At 39.7% G+C, this 12,319-nt stretch overlaps 1 pseudogene; it reads left to right on the forward strand.

The window, feature by feature from the left end:
• The first annotated feature begins 437 nt into the window (after window positions 1–437).
• On the forward strand, window positions 438–929 carry LOC105885781 (large ribosomal subunit protein uL11-like; annotated as a pseudogene).
• The last annotated feature ends 11,390 nt before the right edge of the window (window positions 930–12,319 follow it).

Below are 12,319 nucleotides of genomic sequence, written 5' to 3' on the forward strand. Positions count from 1 at the left end.
TGGAATGAGAGTCAGGTTAAGAGATTCATTTCAGAACCAGGCTGTTCTACCACCATAGAGGCCTCAATGATGACAATGTGTCCTATCAGCTGTTGGGCCCCAAAGCTGATCACCCTGCTGATCAGCAACTCTCCAGCTGGCTGCTGTGCTAGTCTGTTTCCTTCCTCCCTGCCTGGGATATGTGGCCTGTGAACTTTAAAAGCCAAACTATAATCATTTAACTTTCATTAGCCCACAGTTCTACTTTGTGAATTTAGCCCAAAATTTTACTTTGTGAATTTCTATATTTATTATTTTTAAAGCAATCATCATTCTTATATATGAATTTCATCATTAAAAAACAGGTAGACTTTTAGTTTTGGGCACAGAGAAGGCAAAGGTGCAGCTTTCTTGAGTCACATTGAATCCAGGTTTATCCAACACCAGCTGCCTCCACCATGCCACCTAAATTTAACCCCAATGAGATTAAAGTCATATACTTGAGGTGCACCAATGCCAAAGTTGGTGCCATGTCTCCCCTGGCTCCCAAGATCAGCCCTGGGGATCTGTCTCGAAAAATGGTTGGTGATGACATGCCAAGGCAACTGGTGACTGGAAGGGTCTGAGGATTACAATGAAACTTAACCATTCAAGATAGACAGACCTAGATTGAGGTGATACCTTCTGCCTCTGCCCTGATCATCAAAGCCCTCAAGAAACCACCAAGAGACAGAAAGAAACAGAAAAATATTAAACACAGTGGAAATATCACTTTTGATGGTCAATGTTGCCCAACAGATGCAGCACCAATCTGTAGCCTGAGAACACTCTGGAGCCATCAGGAGATCTCAGGTATTGCCAAGTATATGGATCGCAGTGTTGATGGTTGCCACCCTCATGATGTCATAGAAGACATCAAGAGTGATACAATGGAATACCCAGCTAGTTAAGAAGTACAAAGGCAAATATTTCAATAAAGGATCATTTAACTACCAAAAAAAAAAAGCCCCAAAACCAGGTACCACAAAAGAGGATGGGGGGTGGTACTGTTGCTCAGGCCTTAATAAGAAAAATGGCAGAATAATCTACTCCTATCCTGTCAGTTAGGTTTAATTGTACTGACAACCTCAGCTTGCATCATGGACTATGAAGAAGCAAGACAAAAACACAGGAGGGAAACTTCTGAGATTCTTTTTTCTAGAGATGTAATAAATACATACAAACAAAATACCTCGATGGACAAAAAAAGGGGGGATAGAATCATAAATTAGTTTTACTTTCTTTTTTATATTTCTCTATTTTTAAAAAGTGTTCTACAATGATTATTTGTTTTGCTTTTTAGTTTCAGAAAACATCTACAATGTATATAGTTTTAAAATCAGAAAAAAATTTTAATACTATCGCATAATCTAACTCTGATTTTAAGCTCTTTTAAATACCTTGGGATTACAAGGCCTCATTGTTATTCAATTTAAAATTGTGTTACAAGAAAAGTTGACAGACACAGAAAAATTAACTGTGATTATACTAAAAATTTTAAATGTGTAAAGATACTATTTGATTGCTTCTAACTGGCATCCTTAATAAAAGTCGGTCTCTTTTAATTAGTACTCTTTTTGAGACAAAATTGCAAATTTCATTCTCATCATAAGACTATCTCTTGACTTAAATTTGTCTTGCATTCCATTCACCACTTTGAAGTAGGTAACATTTCTAGGATGTTATAAATAAGAGGCTTAGTAAGGGTCAGGGAAGAAAGAGGAAGACCAGCCACACTGCTTACGTTTCCACCCATTCCAAGTGTGACTACCACTTTCCCACCAAACAGCCCTTAACTTTTAGCACTTTGACATTCTGACATGTGAGACTTGCATCATTTCCTTGCAGATTTAGCTACCACTTGAATAATCCACACTCTCACCACTATGTTCTATATATGCAAATATATATGAGGAGAAATAAGGAAGTAGCTGGTCCACAAAGATAAAAGGTTGTGAACCTGTTGCAGGTTCCTCATCTCACCTCAGGTCAACCATTGCTTAACACATAAACATCCTTTTCCAGATAAGGTTAATTTCCATTATATGCCTCAAATCCCATTGAATTAGAGGACTACTGCACTGTAGTTCAAAATTAAAGGAATGGAATTAGATGAAATGCAATGTATGGGAAGCACACAGGGCTGACCTGAGTTCTGAGCTCTGCTACCAAGTATAGCTTTGGGTTGTATGTTAAATTCAAGAGTTAAGCTGGAAGAAACCTATAGGCCACTTGAGTTCTAAAATTCCATTATGTTTTTCACAAGTTCTGAAGATTAGGATAAATAAATAATATAAAATTCTATTGTTTTTCAGATTCCAATTGCAAGCATATCACAATATGTTAAGTAACAGCTCTTTGTTAGCAAATAATTCATTTTATCTAGCAGCACTGGGATTTTCGCATGATATCTATAATTCACACTAATCTGGCATCTACATAAATATTTTTACTAGTGAAACATAAGCCTCTTGTTAATCAATGGCACATTTGGAATGTAGCTGTATTATCTTCAGCTGTGATCCTCTTAGGGCTACTTAATTCCACAAGGTGAAGCCGACATGGACCACCTAGGTTCCACCTCTATAAATAAGCTGGAACAACAGTACCCAGGGCAATACCAACTCACTACCTAGCACAGACTGGGAGCAATTGTGTTACTTCATTTAAGATGAAACAAAACTTTTTAAATTGGCATGATGATGACATTTGGTGAGAAGAGTATTAGCCCAAATAATAACATATAATGTAATTATACTATTCGTCACTTACATTAGCAATTTTGGAGCTTCATCACTCCCAAATCTCCATCTTCACCTTCCATTTGGAACAATCCCCTGTTCTTGACCCATAAATCCAACTGCTGATTGGATATTTCTCCCACTTTTCTGCCCACAGACATGTGAGACTCAACATACACCAAATTGAACTCATCATCTCCTGCCCTTGCTCCTCAAATCTGCTCCTCTTCCTGCGACTAGGATCTTAGAGGACAGCACTAACATCATTTGGGGAGCTTGGATTTTAAACCTCAGTATTTTGATGCCCCTCTGTCATGCCTAATCAGTTGTCAAGTCCTATTAAGTCATGTCAATTCCCCCTCCGGCATCTCTCTCATCTATCTTTTCCTCCCGATGTCTACTGCCCGATCCTCTAGTTTAGACCCTACGATTCTAGTCTCTACCTCTCCACTTCAATCCATATCTCACGCTGCTGCCAAATAAACTTTCCAGAAACACAGGTCCAAAATTTGCATTTCCCTACTCCAAAACTTTCAGAGGCCCCCATTTCCTATAGAATATTGGTTTTCAGACTTTTTTAACTTTTCAAAACAGATGAATGCTTTCTTAGACAAAAATCTGACACAGGCCGGGGCGCGGTGGCTCACGCCTGTAATCCTAGCTCTCTGGGAGGCCGAGGCGGGCAGATTGCTCAAGGTCAGGAGTTCAAAATCAGCCTGAGCAAGAGCGAGACCCCGTCTCTACTATAAATAGAAAGAAATTAATTGGCCAACTGATATATATATAAAAAATTAGCCGGGCATGGTGGTGCATGCCTGTAGTCCCAGCTACTCAGGAGGCTGAGGCAGAAGGATTGCTCGAGCCCAGGAGTTTGAGGTTGCTGTGAGCTAGGCTGACGCCATGGCACTCACTCTAGCCTGGACAACAAAGAGAGACTCTGTCTCAAAAAAAAAAAAAAAAAAAAAAACTGACACAGAACCCCAATTTATAAAACAGACAAAAATGATATTTTATGAACATTAATTTATTTTATAAGTTAAAAATCATTACATGTATGTATTAAAAAATTAATCCATGAGGAAAATGAGGCTCTTTTCATAAACACAAAAATCTGAAATAAAAGATTGGAGAATTACATTCTTACATTAACATTCAATTTATTTCTATTTTTTATTTTGGTGGCACAAAAATAAGTCAAGAGGTAGCCTAATTTTAATGCCTCCACTATGTTAATTTTTTGTATTATATTTTAATGTAATTCATTACAGTTTTAAAATATATATTTCAACATACATTTTTAAAGTAGAAATTTAAATCAAGTATCTGTGGAACCCCTAAACCTCTGTGTAGAACCTTAGAGTTAATGAAATGTAGTTTGATTCCTGAAGGAGCTAGCTTTTGTGGAAAAAAAAAGAAAGAAAAAAAAACAGTTTGAAACCCTTGCCATAAAAGTGCTTGATGATCTAGCCTCAATCTGTTTTTCTGATCTTATTATCCTCTATTGCCTTTCACCCATTTTTAAAATGAAAGAAAACTTGTTATTTTTTTGTAATTATTGATGTGAGAATGCATATAGAAGAAAAGAATAAAATAGAAAAAAATTGCCCATAATCCCTCAATCCAAGAATAGCTACTATAAATGTTTTAGTGTAATTTCTTTCAGTCTTTTGCCTGGTGAGATTGATAGGTATCATCGGGCACAGTGGTGCACACCTGTAGTTCCAGCTACTTGGGAGACTAAGGTGGGAGAATCACTTGAGCCCAAGAGTTTAAGGCCAGCCTGGGCAACACAGCAAGATTGATAGTTATATTATAGAGAACCATGCCACACACTTAGATATTATCTCATTAAATATGAACATCCTATTATGTGATTAATTTTATAATTTCCATTTTACATTAAGGAAAGAGAGGATAAATTAGCTTGAGTAACTTGCCCAAGATCCCATAGTAAATTGCAAAGCTGGGCTTCAAACCAATATCTGTCTGACTCCAGAGACTATGCACTTAACCACAACACTGTATGGCCTCCCTTTCCATGCCCTTTTTCACTTACTTTAACTCTACCCACTTTAATTTACTATTCCCTGAAGACATCTCCCTCTGCTCATGCCATTTCCTTTGCTAGGATTACCCTTTTCCCCATTTCTGCCTAGCCAAGTCCTCATCATTCAAATGCCACCTACTCCTCGGTCTTCTCTAATCCACCTTCAGCTCTCCCTTCTAGAACTCCCAATAATACACTTTCCCATACTTCTTCATCTACTCCCTCCTCCTGTGTCAACCTCCTCCCCTTCCCCAGCCTCCCACACTCTAGCACAGACAGAAGGGGTTTACTATATTTGTCGGTGCTGGGTGACTAGTGGCCCTGCTCCAGTTCCCACGCTTTGGACCTTGGGCTGAGCAGTTACTCTAGGATGTAGCTACTGTAATAGAAGGAGATGTCTTGGCCCTCTGACACTAACCACAAACTGAAGCTCCTGTGCACACAAGTCAAGAAAACCATTCCCTCTGTGATCTTGGCACAGCCAGTCTGCCACCCCTCCCCCCAGGGCTGTCTGTTGCTTTTTTAACTTCTTGTCTCCTTAAGGCTGCCCTTGACATTCCTTTGAAGAGGATTTCCTCTTGATAAGTCATTCACAATGTGGGATAATGCCAGCTTCATGATCTGCCCTGGGTTCTGCAAGGGCAGCCTTGGTGACTAAACAAATTTTCTTTGCTTTATTCCAAAGTTTTGTGGCCCCCTAAGGAGGCCATTGCAATTGAAAAGCAACATTCTGGAACCAAGATTACGAAACTTAGTTCCATGGAACTGTAGTTTCTGAGCTTCTCAAGTCATCCCTAGGGGTCCTTAAAAGAAAGTGTGGACATGTTTATCTAACCCACTTGGTTAAGGGTGAAAGCAAGAGATTGTACATATGCCAACTGGAATGTGGCAGCCTCAAGTGACTGGGATTGGAAGAATGAACCTTCTGGGTGTGTGCCAATTGTAGACACTCTGCTGATGTATTTCTGATATGCCACATCCTTACTACAGGGATGTGGGAAAAATTGAATCTCCAATCTGAATTTTACCCTTAATTCAAGATCCATATAGCCAACTGCTTACCATCTTTATTTGGATATATGAGAGGCATCTCAAATTTAACTTGTCTAAATGAGTTCCTGATATTTTCTCTGCCCCCACCCACCGTACCCCAAGACACAAACCCTGCTCCTCCTTCAGTTTTCCCATCTCGGCTAACAGCAACCTCATTCTTTCAATTACTCAGATCAGAAAGCTTGGTGTCATTCTTTTCCCTTCTCTTTTTTTTCTTTCTTACACCCCACATCTGGTCCAGAGCAAATCCCATTGGCCCTATACCCAGGGTGTGACCACTGCTCATCATCCCATTGCCACTAGTCTGTCCCAAGTCACCACCATTTCCTTTCTGGATTATTGCAATAACTGCTCTGCCCTGGCTCACTTTCAATCTTGTCATCCATCCAGCAGCCAAGGTGATATTGTGGAATTATATGACATCTACACAAAACCCTCCAGTGACTTTTCATTTCACTCATAGTAAAGGCCTTGCTGTTCCTTGAACATGCCAAGCACATTCCCACCAAAGGGCTTTGCATTTGGTCTTCCCTCCACCTGGAAAGCTCTTTCACCAGAACTCCACAAGGATAGCTCCCTCGTTCCCTTCAGGTCTTTACTCAAAACTCATCTTCTCATTGAGGCCTTCCCTGGCCACACTCTCTAAAATTACAAAGCAAATACCCTGACATTTGCAATTCCCTTCCCTGTTTTACTATTCTCCTTAGGACTATGGAGAGCTAAGAAACAATGTAGTTTACTTATTTAGCATGTTAGTAGGCTGACTACTCCACTAAAAATGTTAGTTCCATCAGGGAAGGAAATTTTTATCTTTTCATTCACTGCTGTATCAGCAGTGTCAAAACAGTGCCTGACACATAGTAGTCACTCAACAAACACTAAGTGACTAGATGTTAAATGAATGAAAGCTACAAAATCTGAAGAATGAATTTACCCTAGTTTAGAGATTTTCAAACTTCTTTCTGAGTCCCCAGTATCCCCTTACAAAGGAAAGGAGAATGGACCCAAAGGAGGAAGGCTCTGGACCTCCAAGCCTCTGCTTTAACCAGAGTAGACCCAAATCTTACATATTGACCGTCCATGCCAGCTTTGTTTTCAAGAAAACAGTATTTAGTTGGGTTTTTTAAAAAAAATTGTGTGAAAATTACTACCCTAATTGTAAAGAAATCAGAAAACATAACCTCCCCAAGCTAAGAACAATAACCTTGCTTCAAGGGGTTAGGTACACCCAGTACTTTCTAGTTCCATGTTGCTCAAACTGGCCTCCTATGATGTGTCCCAGGTGTCTCAGGGAATGCCACAGGATATAAACCTGGCACATTTTCCTGAGCAGCAATTTTACCTAAAACTTTGGGAGCAAATAAAATTTTTTATTTAAACAAGGGATGAAGGGATAAATTTTTTAAAGAAAATACAAGCTTAAACAAAAATTATATACATGCAAGAAACCACTTCAAACTATTTCTTGAAATGCCAGAGGGTCCACATATACTTTCCTTTGCCATTATAAAAAGCAGAATTATTTGGGAAGCACTATATCCAGGTGATCTTCTGTGCTGTGAGAAGAACAAAGGAGCTTAGAAATAAAGAGATGTCATCAAGATGGCCAAAAAGTAAGGGGCCTGCTTATCTAGGTAGGCTCCTTATAGTAATGTTTTAACATTGGCCTGGAACATTTTTGTTGATCAGATGCGAATTTCTAAACTCTCACTGGACACTATACAGAGGGCATTAGAAAATTACGTCATAGTTGGAGCCCTTTGCTTTCACTGCTATTCTAGGAAACAGCATTAGATTTCCTATAGCTAAACGCATGCGGACAGAACTGCTTCTGGGAGGCCAATGGATGGAACAGCAAAGCCTAGAATTGCAGTGAAGCATTTATTTCGTTCAATGCATATTTATTGAGTGCCTAAACCATACTCAGTCCTAAGATAAAAAAGTATAACATGGTTTTGTAAACATGACATGTTTTTAGCAGTTACCACGATTATAGTAATCTAACCTACTGCAACAATGCTAGCAGTAGTTAAGGGATAGTGAAGCTGGCAAATACATGAACATCTTAAATGTTTCTACTGATTGATAAGTCTGAGAAATCCTATTGGATATGATAAGCCTGCAGCTATCAAGTATAAGTTTCACTGGCAATATTTTTCACAGTAGCTATCATGCACATTGGGTTCATAATATTTATTAGCTTCTAGAAATGAAAACCAAACAACCCCATCAAGAAATGGGCAATGGAAATGAACAGAAATTTCTCCAAAGAAGACAGAATAATGACCTGCAAACATGTAAAAAAAATGTTCAACATCTCTAATCATTAGAGAAATGCAAATCAAAACCACAATGAGATACCACCTAACCCCAGTGAGAATGGCCTGTGTCAAGAAATCCCCAAACAACAAATGCTGGCGAGGATGCGGAGAGGCAGGAACACTCTTACACTGCTGGTGGGACTGCAAATTAGTGCAACCTTTGTGGAAAAGAATTTGGAGATACCTCAAACAGCTAGAAATAGAAATACCATTCAACCCAGCAATAGCATTGTTGGGCATCTACCCAAAAGAACATAAGTCTCTCTATTATAAAGACATCTGCACCCGAATGTTTATGGCAGCACAATTCACTATTGCACGGTCACGGAAACTACCCAAGTGCCTGTCAATTCATGAGTGGATAACTAAAATGTGATATATGCTCACAATGGAGTATTACTCAATCCTAAGAAACGACAGTGAGCTAGCACCGTTTATGCTATCCTGGATTAAGCTTAAGCCCGTAATTCAAAGCGAGACGACACAAGATCTGGGAAAGGGGCTACACATCTACTCGCCATCAAATTGGTACTGATTGACTAAAACTACGGTGCTCAAAAAATGGTAGTGTTCAACAGGGATTTGGGGGGGGAGACCCACATTTTAAGGAAGTGGCGAGTATTATGGGGGGAAGGGATAACCTCTATCCCTTTTTAGGGAGAGATAAAGATATACATTGTAACCAAAATGTCTGAAAAAAAATCTGCAATCTGGAAGTGGGCAGGTGGAAGGGGGGGAAGAGGGAAGGGTATGTACTTACACAGTGGGTGCGGTGCGCACCACATGGAGGCTGGACACGCTAAAGCTCTGGCATGGGGGGGGTAGGGGCAAGATATGTAACCCTAACAATATTTGTACTCCCATAATATGAAATAATGAAAAATAAAAAAGAAAGAAATGAAAGTACCAGAGCCAGGAATGAGGGGATTGTTGATCTATGTAGCTATTACACATTAAGAAATAATAAAGATTAAGAGTTTTGGACAGGAGCCCCAGTACTTGTACTCGTTCTGCCACTTAATCACTGTCTCACTTCTCCTCTCTGGGCCTCAGCTTCCTCATCTGTAAAATGAGGGCTTTGGTGGATGAGATCCTTTCAAATGTTTTTTTCTAGCTCTGACATTCTACGAATCTATAAAGCTTACATTCGTAGCCAAGCCACTCAGTGCACGTGCATATTCTGAAATAATCAACAACCACCACCGCTGTGTACGTGAGTGTATATGCAGTCAGAGAAAGCCCCATTAAACAAATAGACCTTGTTCCATATTATCATTTTCAATAGACATGAGTAAGAGTTCAAAGTCTAAGAAACAGCACCACCTCACCTGTCCTCACACCCCATTCCAAAGCAAGCTTATTCCTCAGCATTTGAAAAGCCAAATCAAGGATTGTCAACAAATCCAAATTCAATCTACCAACCCCAAACTGGCTTGTTGGCACATGAGGGAAAGCATTGAACAGAATGTGAACAATTACTAGTAAAGATTTAGATATGATCTGGATTTAAGGCTACTTCAGCCTAAATAAAAAGTTAGGAAGACCACTGGCTGACACAGAAAGGTAAGAAAGCCCACATGGGAAAAAGAGTAGATGCCTTCTCAGTCCTTGGTTCCACTTCAGTCTTCTCTGAGAGCAACAGCATTTCTTTTTAGATGTCATCTGGCCACACACTCACTTGACCTCCTTTCAGGGATTTAAAGCATTTAGCTTTCAGGTTGGGTCTTAAAAGTGTTACCAAATAATGAAAGGTCATAACTGGAGGGCCCTCAGAGAGAAACTGGGGCAAGGCTCCAACTGACAGCAAATGGGCCTAAATCAGCATGTTTTGTGAGACGAGCATAGATTTAAAGAAATTGTGATTTTTTTTAATACCTTTGAGAAGAGCACACACTCTCCTTTTCCTCCAAGTAGACATCACTCCTGGACTTCCCCTGAACAGCCTGGCACCAGTACACTCTTAAGTTTGATCTAAGACTCAGAGGCCAGATTTTCCCACGACACCATTGCTGCCTTCTAGTCTCCCTCCCTTTACAGCCACCAGCCTTATCTCCAGCCACCATCCAAACAAAACAACTCCCAAGTCACATTAGTCCAGCCCTCCTTTGAGAAGGCACTTAATTTGGGCCTGACAGGGCTTCTGCCTGCACTTCCTTCTGTACTTTGGCATTACAGTCCATATGGGAAAGCACTTTGAAGTTGGCCTACAAACTAAGCCCTGGGCCTTTCTCCGCACTGCAGACAGGGGACTAGTGCAGGCCAGGGAGGGATCAGCCAGGTGCTCAGGTGCTCTGAAGAAGAGCCAGAACTGAAGGTTTAAACAGTCATGGAAAGCACCAGAGCTGCTGTGCATTTGCACTTCACTAGAAGGCAGGGGTGTTAGTTACCAAGGTACCAAAAAAACAAAAACACAAAAAGACCTGGTGACAGAGGGCTGCCACCTGGAAAGAAAGCAATATAGTGAGTCCCGAAGGCACTTTATTGGCATTTTTATAAGGATGTCTGCTGTATGTCCCAGATTATCCTGGATATTCCCACATTCCAATCCTATCTTCCAGTTAGGCGTGGTTGCTCATGCCTGTAATCCCAGTGATTTGAGAGGCCAGGGTGGGAAGATTGCTTGAGGTCAGAAGTTCAAGACCAGTCTGGGCAACAGCAAGACCCTGTCCCCACAAAATATTAAAAAGTTTTAAAAAAACAATCCTATGTCCCACTGTCAGTTCATATGCCCTAATTGGTTGTTCTAAAAATATAGTTACCATGCTTAGACATATAACACACTGTTCCACAAAGTGAAAGAGACAGCTCTGGCAATATTTCTTTGCAAGGAGATGGATAAAAGTAAATAGGGGTTTTATTCCTATTTTTTTCTTTTAAACTACCCAGCACATGGACCTCTTTATTTTTCTTCCCATCAAATTCATTCTTTACCTCTAACACAAGGCTGGCTTTTAGTCCCACCCTTGTTTCAGACTATGACATTAGAATCTCTACTTGGCAAGGATGGAGGCTGGAATAGAAAATATAAAATTTATAAATTATTATTTAAATCAATTGATGCAAATTGGAGACCTACAGGCATGTTCTGTGTGGCCCACATGGTATCTTGCATGTTTTTTAAAAAGCTACTAACATTTAAAAAGTGGGCAATTTCACATAAAATTCTATATTTCCATCTTTTCTTGAAAATTAAAGTCTGGCAATACTGGGCCCATATTCTGTGGCAAAGATTGGCCAGAGCTGAATAGAAGCTGCCCCCATTAGACTCCACATGCACTCTCCAGGTGGTCACATTCCTCACCATTCCCTATTGCCTCCTTGACACTGCAGTTGACTATCAGGGGTCAGTTATCATTGCATTTGAACAACTGTTTTTCTTCCAGTAAAGAAGTGAAATATTTCTCCTATCCATGCCTATCAAAAGTAGGAAAACAAAAGATAAATATGAACTTTATACTTCAAGAAAAATGGAGAAGAGAATTGTTTTTGCAGAAGTGAAGAATATTGCTATGTATTCAATAAGTAAAACAAATGTATCTTTCAATAAAATATAATCTGGCTTGCTTCACTCATTTGAATCACCTATCTACCCCGACAGGCATCTGAGTTGACACTTCTGCTTCAAATGAAAAGACATTAGTCATAATAATGCTCTTTGCAGCTAAGAAGACAGTGCCTACTTAGATCCCAGGATTTTCTTCTATTCTATTAGCTAGACAGATGCTGACTCAGGAAATCACACAACAATCCTCACCCTTTTTATTTAAAATGCCCCAGTGTCCCCCACACACATACACATACACATGCTTTCATTGATTTTACCTGTACAATAAACTCTCACCCTGGGGGTGGATTTTAGATGATGCTATAATACTGTTTGGTATCTTCCACAAGAGGGTACAAAGTACCTCTTTGCAGGCGCTGATACTTCTATACACTTAACACTTTGTCCATACTTTTCTTATGACGCAAATAACTTTTTATTGTGTGTCAGACACAGTTTGTGAATTTAAATGGCACCAACTGTAGTTAACATCAAATCAGCCAATAAATGTAGTGCAGCACATCCCTAAAGGGGAATTGTCATCAGACTCAATACTTTATCTCTGGGCAAATGTGTCCACAGAAATAGTGCATTC

Source organism: Microcebus murinus, chromosome X, assembly GCF_040939455.1.
Source record: "Microcebus murinus isolate Inina chromosome X, M.murinus_Inina_mat1.0, whole genome shotgun sequence".
NCBI lineage: Eukaryota > Metazoa > Chordata > Mammalia > Primates > Cheirogaleidae > Microcebus > Microcebus murinus.